The following is a 14,698-nucleotide window of genomic DNA, read 5'->3' on the forward strand; positions in this document are numbered from 1 at the left end:
CGGATTTTAGATTACACTGATTTGCCGTGTAACCGAAGTTTAACGAATGTTTTTAGAGCTCATGTGAATGACCTTACACTTTTCGCTATTTAGGGACAACTGCCACTTTTCGCACCATTGCGATATTTCCTCTAAATCGTTTTGTAGTTTCGTTTGAACTTCTGATGACTTTATTAGTCGATAAACGACAGCTTCATCTGCAAACAACCGAAGACGGCTGCTCAAATTGTCTCCCAAATCGTTTATATAGATAAGGAACAGCAAAGGGCCTATAACACTTCCTTGGGGAATACCAGAAATCACTTCTGTTTTACTCGATGACTTCCGTCAATTACAACGAACTGTGACCTCTCTGACAGGAAATCACTGATCCAGTCACATAACTGAGACGATATTCCATAAGCACGCAATTTCACTACGAGCCGCTTGTGTGGGACAGTGTCAAAAGCCTTCCCGAAATCCAGAAGTACGGAATCGATCTGAAATCCCTTGTCAATAGCACTCAACACTTCAGGTTTCGTTTTAACATAGTTTTCACCTCTCAACAATGTGAGGAGTCGCCAGAAACAACACGTGGTTTGGCTGCCACGTTAAACTGTGGGATAACGGGGTAGGTAGGGAACACCGAAGTCGTCAAAGTGGCGTCCAATAGAGGGACTTGCACCAGACCATTGAGCTGCAAGACATAATTTTATATTTTTCTTACTGCTATCGCTTCTTAACTCAAACTGAACCAGACTATATCGTGGCATCTTCAATGGATACGTGTGGGGAAAGGGGACGGGTAGATAGCTGCGATAACCGAAACGGAGGCGACGGTTTGTTGTTTTGGGAATGGAGTGGAGTCAATGTAGGCATTTAGGAAAGGTGAAAGAGCCCCACATCATGTACTCGGCCCGGGACCTCGATGACTGTACTTACACCCATGAATGAAGCCGCGTTCTGTAGGAAGAGCAGATGTGGGTTGAGATGACGGTGTATGCACCCCATTCTGACGACATCATTGTTCAGGTATATCAGAACAACAAAAGGCGCCACCTGCAAGAATTAGAGAGAGATTTAGTGTTACAAGAATCGCAACTGGAACCGGGTGCTAATGTAGAATATTTTTCACATCTATTCATACATTTTGCATGCGTGGTAGATAGTCCCACAGACATAATAATTTGAAATAATGATAGAAAATGCAGAAGGCAACGGAAACCACTGCATTAAAGACACATAATGTATATTCATAGGATATATGGCGTTTAACTGAAAAAGTGTCATTATGATCTCTCCACTGGAAAAAAGTGTTGGACTAGTCCCCCATTTGGATATCCGAGAGAGGAATTCCAATGGGAAGACGACCATAATGAAATAACCAATAACCAACGAAAGGATAACGTTCTACGTGTCGGTGCATGGGTTGTCAGTAGCCCGAACTTGGTAGGGAAGGTAGAAAATCTGTGAATGGAAATACAAAAGCTCAATCTAGATATGGTGGGGATCAGTCACTTGAAATGGAACGAAGACAAGGATTTCTGGTCATATGAGTATAGGGTAATATCAACAGCAGCAGAAAATGGTATAACGTGAGTAGGATTCGTTACGAATAGGGAGGTAGGGTAGAGAGTGTGTTTCTGTGAACAGTTCAGTGACAGAGTCGTTCATATCAGAATCGACAGCAAACCAACACCGGCAACGACAGTTCAGGTACACATGCCGACGTCGCAAATTGCAGATGAAGAGATAGAGAAAGTGTATGAGGATATTAAACGGGTAATACAGTACGTAAAAGGAGATGAAAATCTAATAGTCATAGGAAACGGAATGTGGTTGTAGGGGAAGGAGAAGGATAAAGGGTTACGGGAGAATATGGACTTGGTTGTAGGAATGAGAGAGAAGAAAGTCTAATTGAGTTCTGCAATAAGTTTCAGCCAGTAATAGTGAATATTACGTTCAATAATTACAAGATGTATACTTGGAAAAGGTCAGGGGATACGGGAATATATTTCAGTTAGATTACGCCATGGTCAGGTAGAGATACGGAAATCAAATACTGTATTGTAAGACATACCGAGGAGCAGATTAGACTCAGATCGTAATTTAGTAGTCATTAACAGTAGGCTGAAGTTCAAGAGACTAGTCAGGAACAATCAATGTGCAAAGAAGTTGGATACAGAAGCACTAAGAAATGATGAGATAGGCTTGAAGTTCTCTGAGGCTATAGGAATTGCGATAAAGAACAGATCATTAGGCAGTTCAGTTGAAGAGTAATGGACGTCCCTAAAAAGAGCATTCACAGAATTTTAAAAAAAATTGATAGAAAGAAGCTAACTGCGAAGAACCCGTGCGTAACAAAAGGAAAACTTCAACTGATCGATAAATGATGGAGGTACAAGAATGTTCAGTGAAATTCAGAAAAACCGAAATACAAGTCCCTGAATAATGAAGTAAATGGTACAGGGAAGCAGGAACGAAATGGTTCCATGAAAAAAGGGAAGAAATCGAAAAAGAAATGATTGTCGGAAAAGTCAAAACAACCTTCGGTTAAATTAAAAGCACGGATGTTAACATTAAGAGTGCAGTGAGAGTTTCATTGTTAAATGCACTGGAGAGAGCGGATAGTGGAAAGAGTGTATTGAAGGCTTGTAGAATAGGAAAATTGCTCGGATATTATAGAAGAAACAGGAGTCGACGCAGAAGAGGTAGGGAATCCAATGTTAGAGTCAGAAATTGAAAGGGCTTTGGAAGACTAAGTTCAGATAAAGCAGAAGGGATACATAATACCCCACTGGACTCTCTAAAATCACAGGGGAAAGTAGCAACCAAAGACTACACACGTTAGTCTGTAAAATGAATGTGTCTGGCGATACACCACCTGACTTTCGCAGAAATATCACTTACACAATGCCGAAGAGGGAAAGAGCTGAGAAATAAGAGAATTGTCGTACAATCACCTTAACAGGTCCTGCATCAAAGTTGTTGACAAGTATAATATACGAAAGAAAGTAAAAGAAAATTGAGGATATGTTAGATGACGATCAGTTAGGATTTAGGAAAGGTAAAGGCATCGGAGAGACAGTTCTGACATTGAGGATAATAATGAAAGCAAAAGTAAGAAAAGAACACAAGACACGTACCGATCTGGTAAAAGGTAAAAGCGTTCGTCAGTGTTACCTGGTGTAAGAGTATCGAAATCCTGAGGAAAAGAGCGGGAAGCTGTAAGAAGTGACAGGTAATATGTAATACACAACATGTACAAGGTCCAATAGGAAATAGTAAGAGTGGAAGACCAAGAGCGAACTACTCAGATTAAAAAGGGTGTAAGACAGGGGTGCAGTATTTCGTCTCTATTGTTCAGTCTATACATTGAAGGAGCAATGAAGGAAATAAAAGGAAGGGTCACGAATGGAATTAAAACACAAGGTGAAAGGATATAAATTATAAGATTCGCTGATGACATTGCTACCCTTAGTGAAAGTGAAGAAGAATTACTGGATTTGTTCAATGGAATGAACAGTATTATGAGTGCAGTGACTGAGAGTAAATCAAAGAAAGACGAAAGTAATGAGAAGTAGCAGAAATGAAAACAGCAAGAGACTAAACATTAGGACTGATATTCACGAAGTATACTATGTTAAGAAACTGTGCTACCTAGACAGCAAATGACCAATGACAGGTGAAGTAAGGAGGAGAGCAAACAAAATAATACTGACAAAAAAAGACACTCCTGGCCAAGATAATCCCGTTAGTATCAAACATAGCCCCTAATTTGAGTAAGAAATTTCTAAGAATTTACGTTTGGAGCATATCATTGTATGCTAGTGAAACACTGACCGTGGGAGAACCGGTACAGAAGAAAATGGAACCATTTGGGATGCAGTGCTACAGAATAATGTTGAAAATTAGGTAGAATGATAAGGTAAGGTATCAGGAGGATCTGCACGTAATCCTAGAGGAGAGGAATATATGGAAAATACTGACATGAAGAAGGGACAGGATAACAGTACATTTGTTAAGACATCATAAAGTAACTTCTATGTTGCTATGTTACTAGAGCAATCTGTAGAGCGCAAAAGCTGTGGAGGAGTACACAGATTCGAATAAATTCATGAAGTAATTGAGAATGTAGATTGTAAGTGCTACTCTCAGATAGAGTCGAAGAGGATTCGTGGTAGGCCACTCCAAGCCAGTCAGAAGACTGATGACTGCAGTAATTGCAATTTCGTGATCGTATACGCAATGTAATGGGTCATTTATGAATACTAACATAAGTTTAGCTTATACTACAATTCAAAATTAATTATTATGTTGTAACATATTCAGCAGCCTGAGACAGATTCAGAATGGTTCAAATAGCTCTAAGCACTATGGAACTTAACATCTGAGGTCATCAGTCCCACAGACGTAGAACTACTTAAACCTAACTAACCTAAAGACATCATACGCATCCATACCCGAGGCAGGATTCGAACCTGTGACCGTAACAGTAGCGCGGTTCTGGACTGAAGCGCCTAGAAGAGCTCGGCCACCATGAGAGAGATAGCTTTTGTTTATTAAATCATTATCGTACATAACGGTATAGTTCACTCACCTCATTGGGCATAGTTTACATTTACAATCGGTTAAAAATGGTAATAACTGGTTTAATACGATTTGCTATTGCTCTCAAGCAGCAGGTAAAAAGGCAATGTTGTTTGTCACAAAATAAATATGTTGATAAATAAATAAACGTCTATTATGCTACATGAGTCACTGAATTCAGTTCATAAGAAAAGTGGGAACTTGAGGGTTAGTTTATCGTTGCAATAGCTGCGCGGGATTAGCCTAGCGGTGTAAGGCGCTGCAGTCATGGACTGTGCGTCTGATCCCGGCGGAGGTTCGAGTCCTCCTCGGGCTTGGGTGTGTGTGTTTGTCCTTAGGATAATTTAGGTTAGTAGCGTGTAAGCTTAGGGACTGATGACCTTAGCAGTTAAGTCCCATAAGATTTCAAACACACACATTGTTGCAATATGTAACTCTCTGTCAGATTTAAGTCAGATCCCACTTTTCTATACTACACCACAGTTCCCGTTAGTGTATGAATGTTAACGTTAATTAAGGTGGTCACTCACATTTTCTCTCCAGTTAATTTCAACTTTTCCCCGATCAGGTTTAATTGGTAAACAGTTCAAGGATTCCCTAAACCTATTATTGAACGAGGAACGATCTTGGTTTACATGACTTATGACTTATCGATGACGAGAAGTTTATGCACAACAAAAGATGCTATTGTGAATTAGAAGAGAGTAATTCATGAAATCCGTTATGCGTTAACTACACAAAATAATTTACATTTACAGAAACAAAGGAAATGGTTTCCGTCACGTTTAATAAACACCTTATTTTAGATAACTAATTACAATATACAGGCAGTACATCTGTCCTTTCAAATTCATTACATGTACAATAAACGTGAAATAATGGAATAATCGGATAAAAATAGCAAAGCAACGTGGGGGATTGTTAGCGCAAGCAGAGTTAAAGGTATTTTGCTTTGGGGTGTGCAGCTCAGAGCAAGCTGGGAAAAAATATCCAAGTACTGTGGCAGTGCAGTAAAAGTTTTTTACGATACCTCTGCGCTCTAAACTAACGCACACTTCCCATAATTTAAATTAAGCTTAAATTTAATTATCCCTGCGGCTGTGCGCGACCTATATACAGCCCTGCCATCGGTGACGCTAAATGTCTGCAAACAAGTTGAGAACCGCAATCACGGGGAACATTTTATATCCCTACGCACTATTAATAAAAGCAGTTTTACAGCGTTTCCAGCGGAAAAAAATCTCTTAAAATGTAATTAGCAAATATGAATATAGGAACGAAGAGAACAAGTCGGACGTGCGGGCTGTATTCACATCGACTTTTGCGTTGATTTTGTACATGCGACACATATTCATCTGTGTAATGATGACGGTGGAAATTGAAGTCTAGTCTTCAGCTGAAAACCAAAACACAGATATATAAATCGTTCCAGATCCGTAATAACCCGTACAAGCGCAAATCGTAACTTGTTCACACGTGATACCCCAAGAACAAAATATGAGATGCACTTTATGACACATGTTGCAGCCAGAGGTATCACAGATAAGTTGGTTGACATCTTGTTATGTTATTCATATTCTACAGTGTAAGGTTTCAAGCTTTGTCACTTCATATTCTTTCTATGGTTAATAGTTTACTTATTTGTTTTCGTTATCCGTTTATATGGATATATTGTGTGTCTTAAAGGTAGTAATTACAAGCTGCCCCTAGCTTTAATCATAAATATATCTCTGATTGATGTTAAATGTTATTGTATTCACATAAAGAAAAGTATTATCTTCTCAATATCCTTCAAATCGTAAGCTTCGTCCTTAATTTCTTTGTTTATCAAGTTGGCGTATTTACTCATGGCATTTTTGTTACATATTTCTGTGGTCACATTCGGAATTCAAATTAATAATCAGCTTAACTGAGGTAAATGACTGAACCTTGAATTGCTGGTGTACCTATGTATCACCACAATAAAATAAAAACTGTGAATAGTTGAGGGAATATGAATGAGAACAGTGGCGTATTTAAATTTACAAAGATAATGACATGTTTTTATTCATAACTACAACGAAGTGATAAACCTTAGAATAAAAAGACACACACAGATCAGAAGAGGGATGGTGCTTGATTGGAAGAGTATTCATTGGGGTGGAAACGATACAAACTCCCTCTGAATTAATCCCTCCCACAATGCAATCTGACATTGTTCACATCAATCCACTGCGAGGCCCAGTTCTAGTCAAATGCAATCAACTACAACCAAATAAACCACAAAGTGTGGTTCACCGGACAACATGGAGCTGTAAATATCATTTAAAGACCCTACGGTGGTACAGCGATACTTTACCGTTGCACCTTTATACAGGCCACAGCAAGAAACGACGGGGAACAGCGTGCTGTGGGAGCTGTAATGCTAACGCGTCCACGAAAACTATCAAACTACACGGACTGGTGTTCTGATTATTAGAACACGGGAAACTTCCCTATCAGAGCCCTGAAATCCTGTCAGATTTCAGTATGACATGCACTCGTTCACTGATTCAAATGACCGAGACGATATGCAGTTCTGCAGTCAGTGCAGTTGGAAACCGCCACTGGCTCTCAGTCCACCATAAGTAGCAGACCACATGTATCACCCCCTAGGGAAAGACTTGAAGTTCTCCACTACGGGAGGACCTGAAGACGAAGTAATCAAATCACAAATACATTCGATCAAGCCTTGGTACGGGAATCGAATGTACAAGCCATGTTTCGGCAAAAAAAGGCCAACTACACGGGACCACAGTCCCTCATTTCCGGAGGGATCTGATCTTTCTAGGCCGACCATTTACAATTTCTGAAAGAAAGCTGTTAAAATTCCCAGACAGTCGTGCCGTGAAATATATGTTTTTGCCCCTCGCTAAAAGAACCTGGTGATATTCTGGCATCAGCTAGAGTTACGGTCTTCCATCCACTAAACATATGCACCGTTCCCTCTGTCTGTATCGTCCTAGCTTCCAACAAGAGAATGCTTGGAGTTTTATGACCACCCAACATTTAAACAAAATCTCAGATTGCAGCGGTCTCTCTTAAATGGATTCCTCCATCCATTTACCACCAACTGGTCATCTTCGCGACTGTCTGTCGCCTAGCCCAGGTAAAATATTTTGCGAACTGGCGCCCTCCTGCCCCTATCCTCAGTGGGATGAGGGGAGAGCTACAGCCTGAAGTCCCTCTGCAGTTACACTCCACAGAACACTGCTTCCCAGAATCACTCACACAGCCAGATTGATGGACACAGCATTTATGACCCACAATCTATGTACCAGTCATAAACCGCACATACATCATCATCATTTAGTTGAGTCCTTATCCCACTACATCGCGGGTTTAGCGGGTGGCACATAAACCACACGTACTAAATGTAGTCCGGAGGGAACACTTAGATCATGACCAAAAAAAATGAATATTAATCTGACTGACTGCGCTGTTAAAGTGAGAGAGTAGTGTGCCGCCTCTCACTATCTCCCCGTTATAGAATAATGTCTGCATGGGGAGTAAAGCGGTTAGTGTAATATGGAGCAAAAGAAATTTGTGAGTGCCATGCTAGACCAATGCACCTTTGGCAACCAAAGACAAAAAAAAAAGGGTCCACATCCTGTCTTGAGATCATCCGACCAGGGATCATTCACATTCTCACTGCTGCATGCCTGCAAAAGTTTTGTGATTTGCTGGATGTCAGAACTTTTCCTGTGGACCCTAAGGTCTTTGACATAGGCTCCTGTCCACACAAAAAAAATGACTGAATGGTTAAAAGTCATGCAGACCTATTGACACCGAAGTCGAGGTCGGAGATGATAGGTTTCTGTAACCACAGTACAATATCGTTGAGCATTGAGCATTCTCTGCCGCACTGCAAATATGTTGTTACCCCTTCCCAAGCATTCACTATGATTTAATCTAACATAGAGACAGTAACACGACAAATTCTATCCTAGCCTTCAGCAAAAATAATTATTTATATACAACACAGTAAATCGTGTTAACACAAAATAAACGGAATTTAAATGACATGTATAACGGAGGGAAACTTCACACAAATGACAAAGAAAAAATAAATACATTAGTCAGTTCCGAAAGGTGGTTTGATTATTAGTGTATTTGTCGCACGTGACCTTTAGTCCGTCTTACATCTTAGATAAGAGTGACCTTGTAGCCCAGTAGATATCTAAAACTGTTGTTGTCCCTTAAAAGATTACCTTTAACGTAATAAAATAAATCAGTAAGGCACACAAAAACAAGAATTAGGAAAAAAAACACATTTATATTCTCCTACTGCTTCCTTCGGAAGGGTCTTTAAGGAGTAGAAAAATTAGATGGACAAATAAACACAACACTACACTCAAGAGGTGTGTAACGGGTTGGATGTGCAGGTGTAGTGGGTGAGCTGTTACTAAGAGAAGAGTTAATTCATTACCTAACATCATCAATGGTGGCTGTGGTGTTGGGGCCAGGACCTAGCTCCAGTCTATGGTCGCAACAGGTAGGCATCTTTGACAGACCAGAGATGGGGCAGCAGATGACAAACGTTTGCTCTTGGTGAAGACAGTCCTCCATCAGCAATTGTCAGTGTCGTGGCAAGTGCCCAAAGACAGCAATCGCGTGGTCGACCATTCTCCAGTCGCTCATTTTTGGTCCACAGCAGCGTTAAATTCAGTTCAGGTTCCTCGAGACTCTGGCGTCAGAGAGCGGTGGTCCCAGATGGTCGTGTGATATCAGGGGCGAGCCTGCGTTACTTGCTGGCTGCAGGTGGGGCACATCTGCAGGTGCTTCAAAATGGCTCTCAGCACTATGGGACTTAACTGTGGAGGTCATCAGTCCTCTAGAACTTACAACTACTTATACCTAACTATCCTAAGGTCGTCACACACATCCATGCCCGAGGCAGGATTCGAACCTGCGACGGTAGCGGTCGCGCGGTTCCAGACTGTAGCTCCTAGAACAGCTCGGCCACCCCGGCCGGCTTCTGCAGGTGCTGCCACTCTCCATTGGCATGAGCGAAAGGGATGAGCAGGATTCCGTCTGTGCCTCCGTCACCACTGAGCTGGCCCAGTGTCACACAACCACCGTATAACCGCCCTGTCGCCTCAGGGTGGGCGGACCGTTCGCCTGCAGCTCACAGCTGCCAATGTGGCCGTGTGGTGGTCAGCTGGTCTCTCGCCTGGGGACGTCACCCCTGCTGCAACGTCACGCTGGCAGCCGTGCCCAAGGTCTCACTGTGACACCGGAGCTCCACCAGCTGAGTCGTGATATGGGCGCCTGCGTTGCGCCAAGCCCCATCCAGCCACAGTCTCCTACTCAGTAGTCATCCGAAACGCCGTAGTCCTCTGCACAATCCTTAGCACATGTTTTAGTGCCGTATTTTTGCAATGAATGTTTACAAAAACACATACATAAAAAATCACAAAAAACATACGAACTGAAAGTCAACGAAAATTTCGATATTATTAATGGAAAAAATGCCTTTCTTATTTCTTTCATTTAAATAATTTGCCAAAACTCTATCGTTAACATCTTATCAAAAAAACATAAACTAATCATTTTGTAGTTGTAAAGCTGTGTTGCTGTTTATCTCAATGTTATGTTAGTCTCTCAACACCAATCATGCATCCCACTGGGCTAAGCTGGGACAGTCTGTACAATCATACTTCAAGTACTGTCACACCATGCAACACTTACTTGTAGTTATTCTGCCCATTACCAAGTTTGACTACTTCTAACTCTTGCTACTATACGCTGCTCTGGACTTTGATATATCTCATGACGCAAACTTCTTGGATACCAATGCTGATGCATATACCTGGCGCAGAAACTGTGTCGGACATTGCTCACCGCCATCTGTACACTCCTCTCTACGCTGTCAGCATAGAACAGACATCGGTACCAATTCACCTTTCCCTCTGAACCTGACTAATAACTCTCAAAAGTCGACATACAGATATCATCAATTAACAGTTGCTGCAGTGACATAAAAATATCAGGTCTTTTTAATATTTTTTCAGTGCAGTATCTTCTGTTTTCATCTGGTCCCATTCGCCATTTTATGCCTATCCATCTAAAAACATATTATTGTGACTTGCTTTCCAAGCGCTCATGCCACATAATACAATACTTTGCCGATGATGCGATTGTGGCGCTGGCGATCCACAACCGAAATACCTCAAGACAAACGTCATCGCTCTGCTGGTGACAATCGATAACCGATAACCGCAGACGAAAAAGTACCACCAGCGAAAAATATTGTACCATAGCCAATTATCCATAAGTGTAACCACACTCGAAAACCACCAACGAGAACACATCGCTCCACTGGCGATAACCCTAGTCGAACCACAGCGAGAAAAATAGCCATACACGAACTTCCACACGCTTCTAGGGTGGACAACCCATGTCCATCTCGAAAGATACACCCACCGGTATAGGTGGCATGATCCAAGCCACGCCAAGATCCACTATTGGATCACAAATCAGCTTCTGTGGTACCACTATTGTCTCCTCACTCCAAATGGTGGAACAGACCCACCGGCAATGCACACAACATCAGTGGAAGAAACCAAACCATTACTAAATTCCAAGATGAATTCTGAGAATAACTGTGTCTCCACAACTTGTGCAATTATTTCTGTACCAAAAAATACAATTTTCACGTTGCTCCGCCACATACCTTTGCTGTGACGTGACAAGCTACTAATACAGCAATGTTCAAGTATTGAACCAACCAGTTTTCATATGAACCCAAGATGTTACCAACGAGAAATCGGCATATTCCCATCAACGAAATCAATTTCTATTAGTGAAACATGAGGGGACACCAGCACGTCACAAATGTTTAGTAAATTATAGGTGTAAAATTGCTGGACATGGAATTACGAACGTCTTACTCATTGATCAGATGTCACAGGAGAAGATCGTACCTGATAATTAAGATAATAAATCATCCAAAAAGATGCAAGTGTCAAAAAAATAACAATGCACTAAATGACCGCATAAATTAATCCGAAACGAATGCTTCGTAACACTAGATTAATTATATAATTGAACAACTTTGCCCATATTGATCTAATGTGCTGCTTTACTGTGGACTCAGGCCATAGCGGGTATCTGTCAGACCCTACGCCGTCTTCTGCAGAGATTTCTGTTTCAGGGGTTAGGTGGACTGATTTCCACTAAGTTGGGCCGCTGATCACGTTGCATACTTCGACTACCAATTCCTCCATTCTTGTTTGTTTACCTGCAGTTCCACGCCGTTTGCATGAACTGGTTAGAATTTAGGATTTCCCTGCTGTTGATACTTCCGTTTCCGTGAAAGTTATCGCCATACGATCCCCGCCTGCTTCCATCATCTCACTGAGACTCATTATTAAATCTTTGACCTCGATACTGATTTCTTATTGACCTTTTTCTGTCTTTATTTTGCCCGTCATTATTTCCTCCATATGCACCTTGCTAATTTGGTTCAATGTACCACATTCGGTCCCTCACTTTTTGTCCTCCTTGACGAAGTCTAACTCTTGCAGAAAACTTTTGAATAACTCTATTGTGTCATTACGTCTGACAATGAGCAGTTCCTAGTATCTCAATGGCAGTTTGGTGTACCAGTGTCGCAAAAAAATGGTTCAAATGGGTCTGAGCACTACGGGACTTCACTGCAGTGGTCATCAGTCCCCTAGAACTTAGAACTACTTAAACGTAACTAACCTAAGGACGCCACACACAGCCATGCCCGAGGCAGGATTCGAACCTGCGATCGTAGCGGTCGCGCGGTACCAGACTGTAGCGCTTAGAACCGCTCGGCCTCTGCGGCCGGCACCAGTGTCGCATTACCTCCTAATCACTATATGGTTGGTCCAGGTAACGACTCTTGTTGACAGGAATCTCGAAAAACTTTACCGACGGCGGCACCCCGGTACTTCGTAATTCTTCCATAACGTAATGTCCTCTTCAAACCTTTCTTGGGTTTCCTGCGACCAGTAGGAATTTAGGAAAGCCTGTCTGAATTCGCCGTAATTGCGGCAGTTGGCTGCGACACTAAGCACGGGCCTGCTATTGAATCTGCCACGTATCCACAGGCAAATTCCAATTTGTATACTGGTGGCCGTGACTCGGGTAGTACCCTGTCATACAGAGGAATCGATGACTTGGAGTGTAATGAATTATGGTTCTCCTTGTATACCTGAAAATGGTAAATTGAGAGAAAATTTTTTAAGTCGAAATATTCGTAATTTTCCGCACCTCGACTTTCTTTAAATTCTGGAGAATGTGCGCCCAAGATTTCATGGCCGAGCGATTCCTGAATGCTGTTTCACCCTCGTCTCATGTCATCAGAGTTACGTAGTAATGCTTCGGTACGTCTGGATCGCGCGCAATTGTGGTCCGGCTCGGTACTTCGTGTACTACGCGTCACTGACCGCGCGCTCGGCCGAGCGTTGTATCCCGCTTAGCAGGCGCTCCTGCTGCATATCGGCCGGTGCTGTGGGAGTGGCTCCTTGTTGGGTTGCAAAATTTTGTCTTTCGCGTTCCTGGTGACAGGCGAACTCAAGGCAACGTGCACAGAAATATACACATGGGCGTACGAGTGCACGTTTCAGACATACAGATGAAGAGAGATGGAAGTTTGGGTCTGGCCGTGAGCAATGGATGGAGAGCCTAATGGTAAGGCGACCGCTTGCGATAACGGAAAATCTGGGAGCGACACCTTGTCCGGCACAAGTTTTCATTGTCCTCACTCTCTTATACAGCTGATGGTTGTCCATATTTGCAACTGCGAATATATTTCATGTATTCCATAACGGCTGCAGTTGTCGCAGGCCTTGTGCCTTCGGACACCCACTGTTGTCTAACGAAACTTTGCATCGTATTCCTGAACAGCACCGGCACTGCAGTATCGAAACAAGGGAAAACACGGAGAAACTTGGAAAGAGAACTAAAGGTCGGGGAGAACAGATAAAACTCCGAAGTTAGTCAACGACAGTTTAACCTCCTCGGAAACTGCAAAGGACTTGGAATACCAACTGAAGGGGAAATCTACTATCTTGTAAAGACTCTATAATTGAACATTAACAAAAGTAATAAAAGGTAATGGAATTAGTCGAATTAAATCAGGCGATGTTGAGCAAATTAGATTGTGATCTGAGGTACTAAAATTAGTTTAAAAAATGTCTCTGAGCACTATGGGACTTAACATAGAGGTCATCAGTCCCCTAAAACTTAGAACTACTTAAACCTAACTAACCTAAGGACATCACACACATCCATGCCCGAGGCAGGAATCGAACCTGCGACCGTAGCAGTCGCGCGGTTCCGGACTGAAGCGCCTAGAACTGCTCGGCCACCGCAGCCGGCATTAAAATTAGTAGATGACTTTTGCTACTTGAGCAACAGAGTAACATACGACGAGGAACTAAAGAAGATATAAAAAGCAGACTGGAAAAGTAGTAATAGCATATCTGAAAGAAAGTAATTTGTTAAAATCGAATATAGAATAAAGTGTTATGAAGTCCTTCCCGTAAATTATTTTCTGAAGTGTAGCCTAGTATGAGAGGGAAACATGGATAATAAACCAAATGGTTCAAATGGCTTTGCGCACTATGGGACTTAACTTCTAAGGTCATCAGTCCCCTAGAACTTAGAACTATTTAAACCTAACTAACCTAAGGACATCGCACACATCCATGCCCGAGGCAGGATTCGAACCTGCGACCGTAGCGGCCGCGCGGTTCCAGACTGTAGCGCCTTTAACCGCTTGGCCACCCCGGCCGGCGAATAATAAACAGTTCAGACAAGAAGAGAATAGAAGTGTTTCAAATGTGGTACTACAGATTAGACAGGTAGACCGAATAAGTAATCAGGGGAGGGGAGAGGGGGGGGGGGGTTCGTGGAACTAACTGGGGAACAGAATTATAGTAGAACTTAACCGAGTGAAGTGATCGGTTGGTAAGACACACTGAAACATCCCCTTTGAAAAAATTAATGAATTACTGTGCTGGCGGCTCACCTCCAACTGCGTAACGCTACGCGCTGATCACATCTAACTGCCCAACACTACAGTAGCGAATATTCCAACAATTCAAAGCAGCCACAGACTGCACACAGCACAGTC

This window comes from Schistocerca americana, chromosome 7 (assembly GCF_021461395.2).
Source record: "Schistocerca americana isolate TAMUIC-IGC-003095 chromosome 7, iqSchAmer2.1, whole genome shotgun sequence".
Taxonomy (NCBI): domain Eukaryota; kingdom Metazoa; phylum Arthropoda; class Insecta; order Orthoptera; family Acrididae; genus Schistocerca; species Schistocerca americana.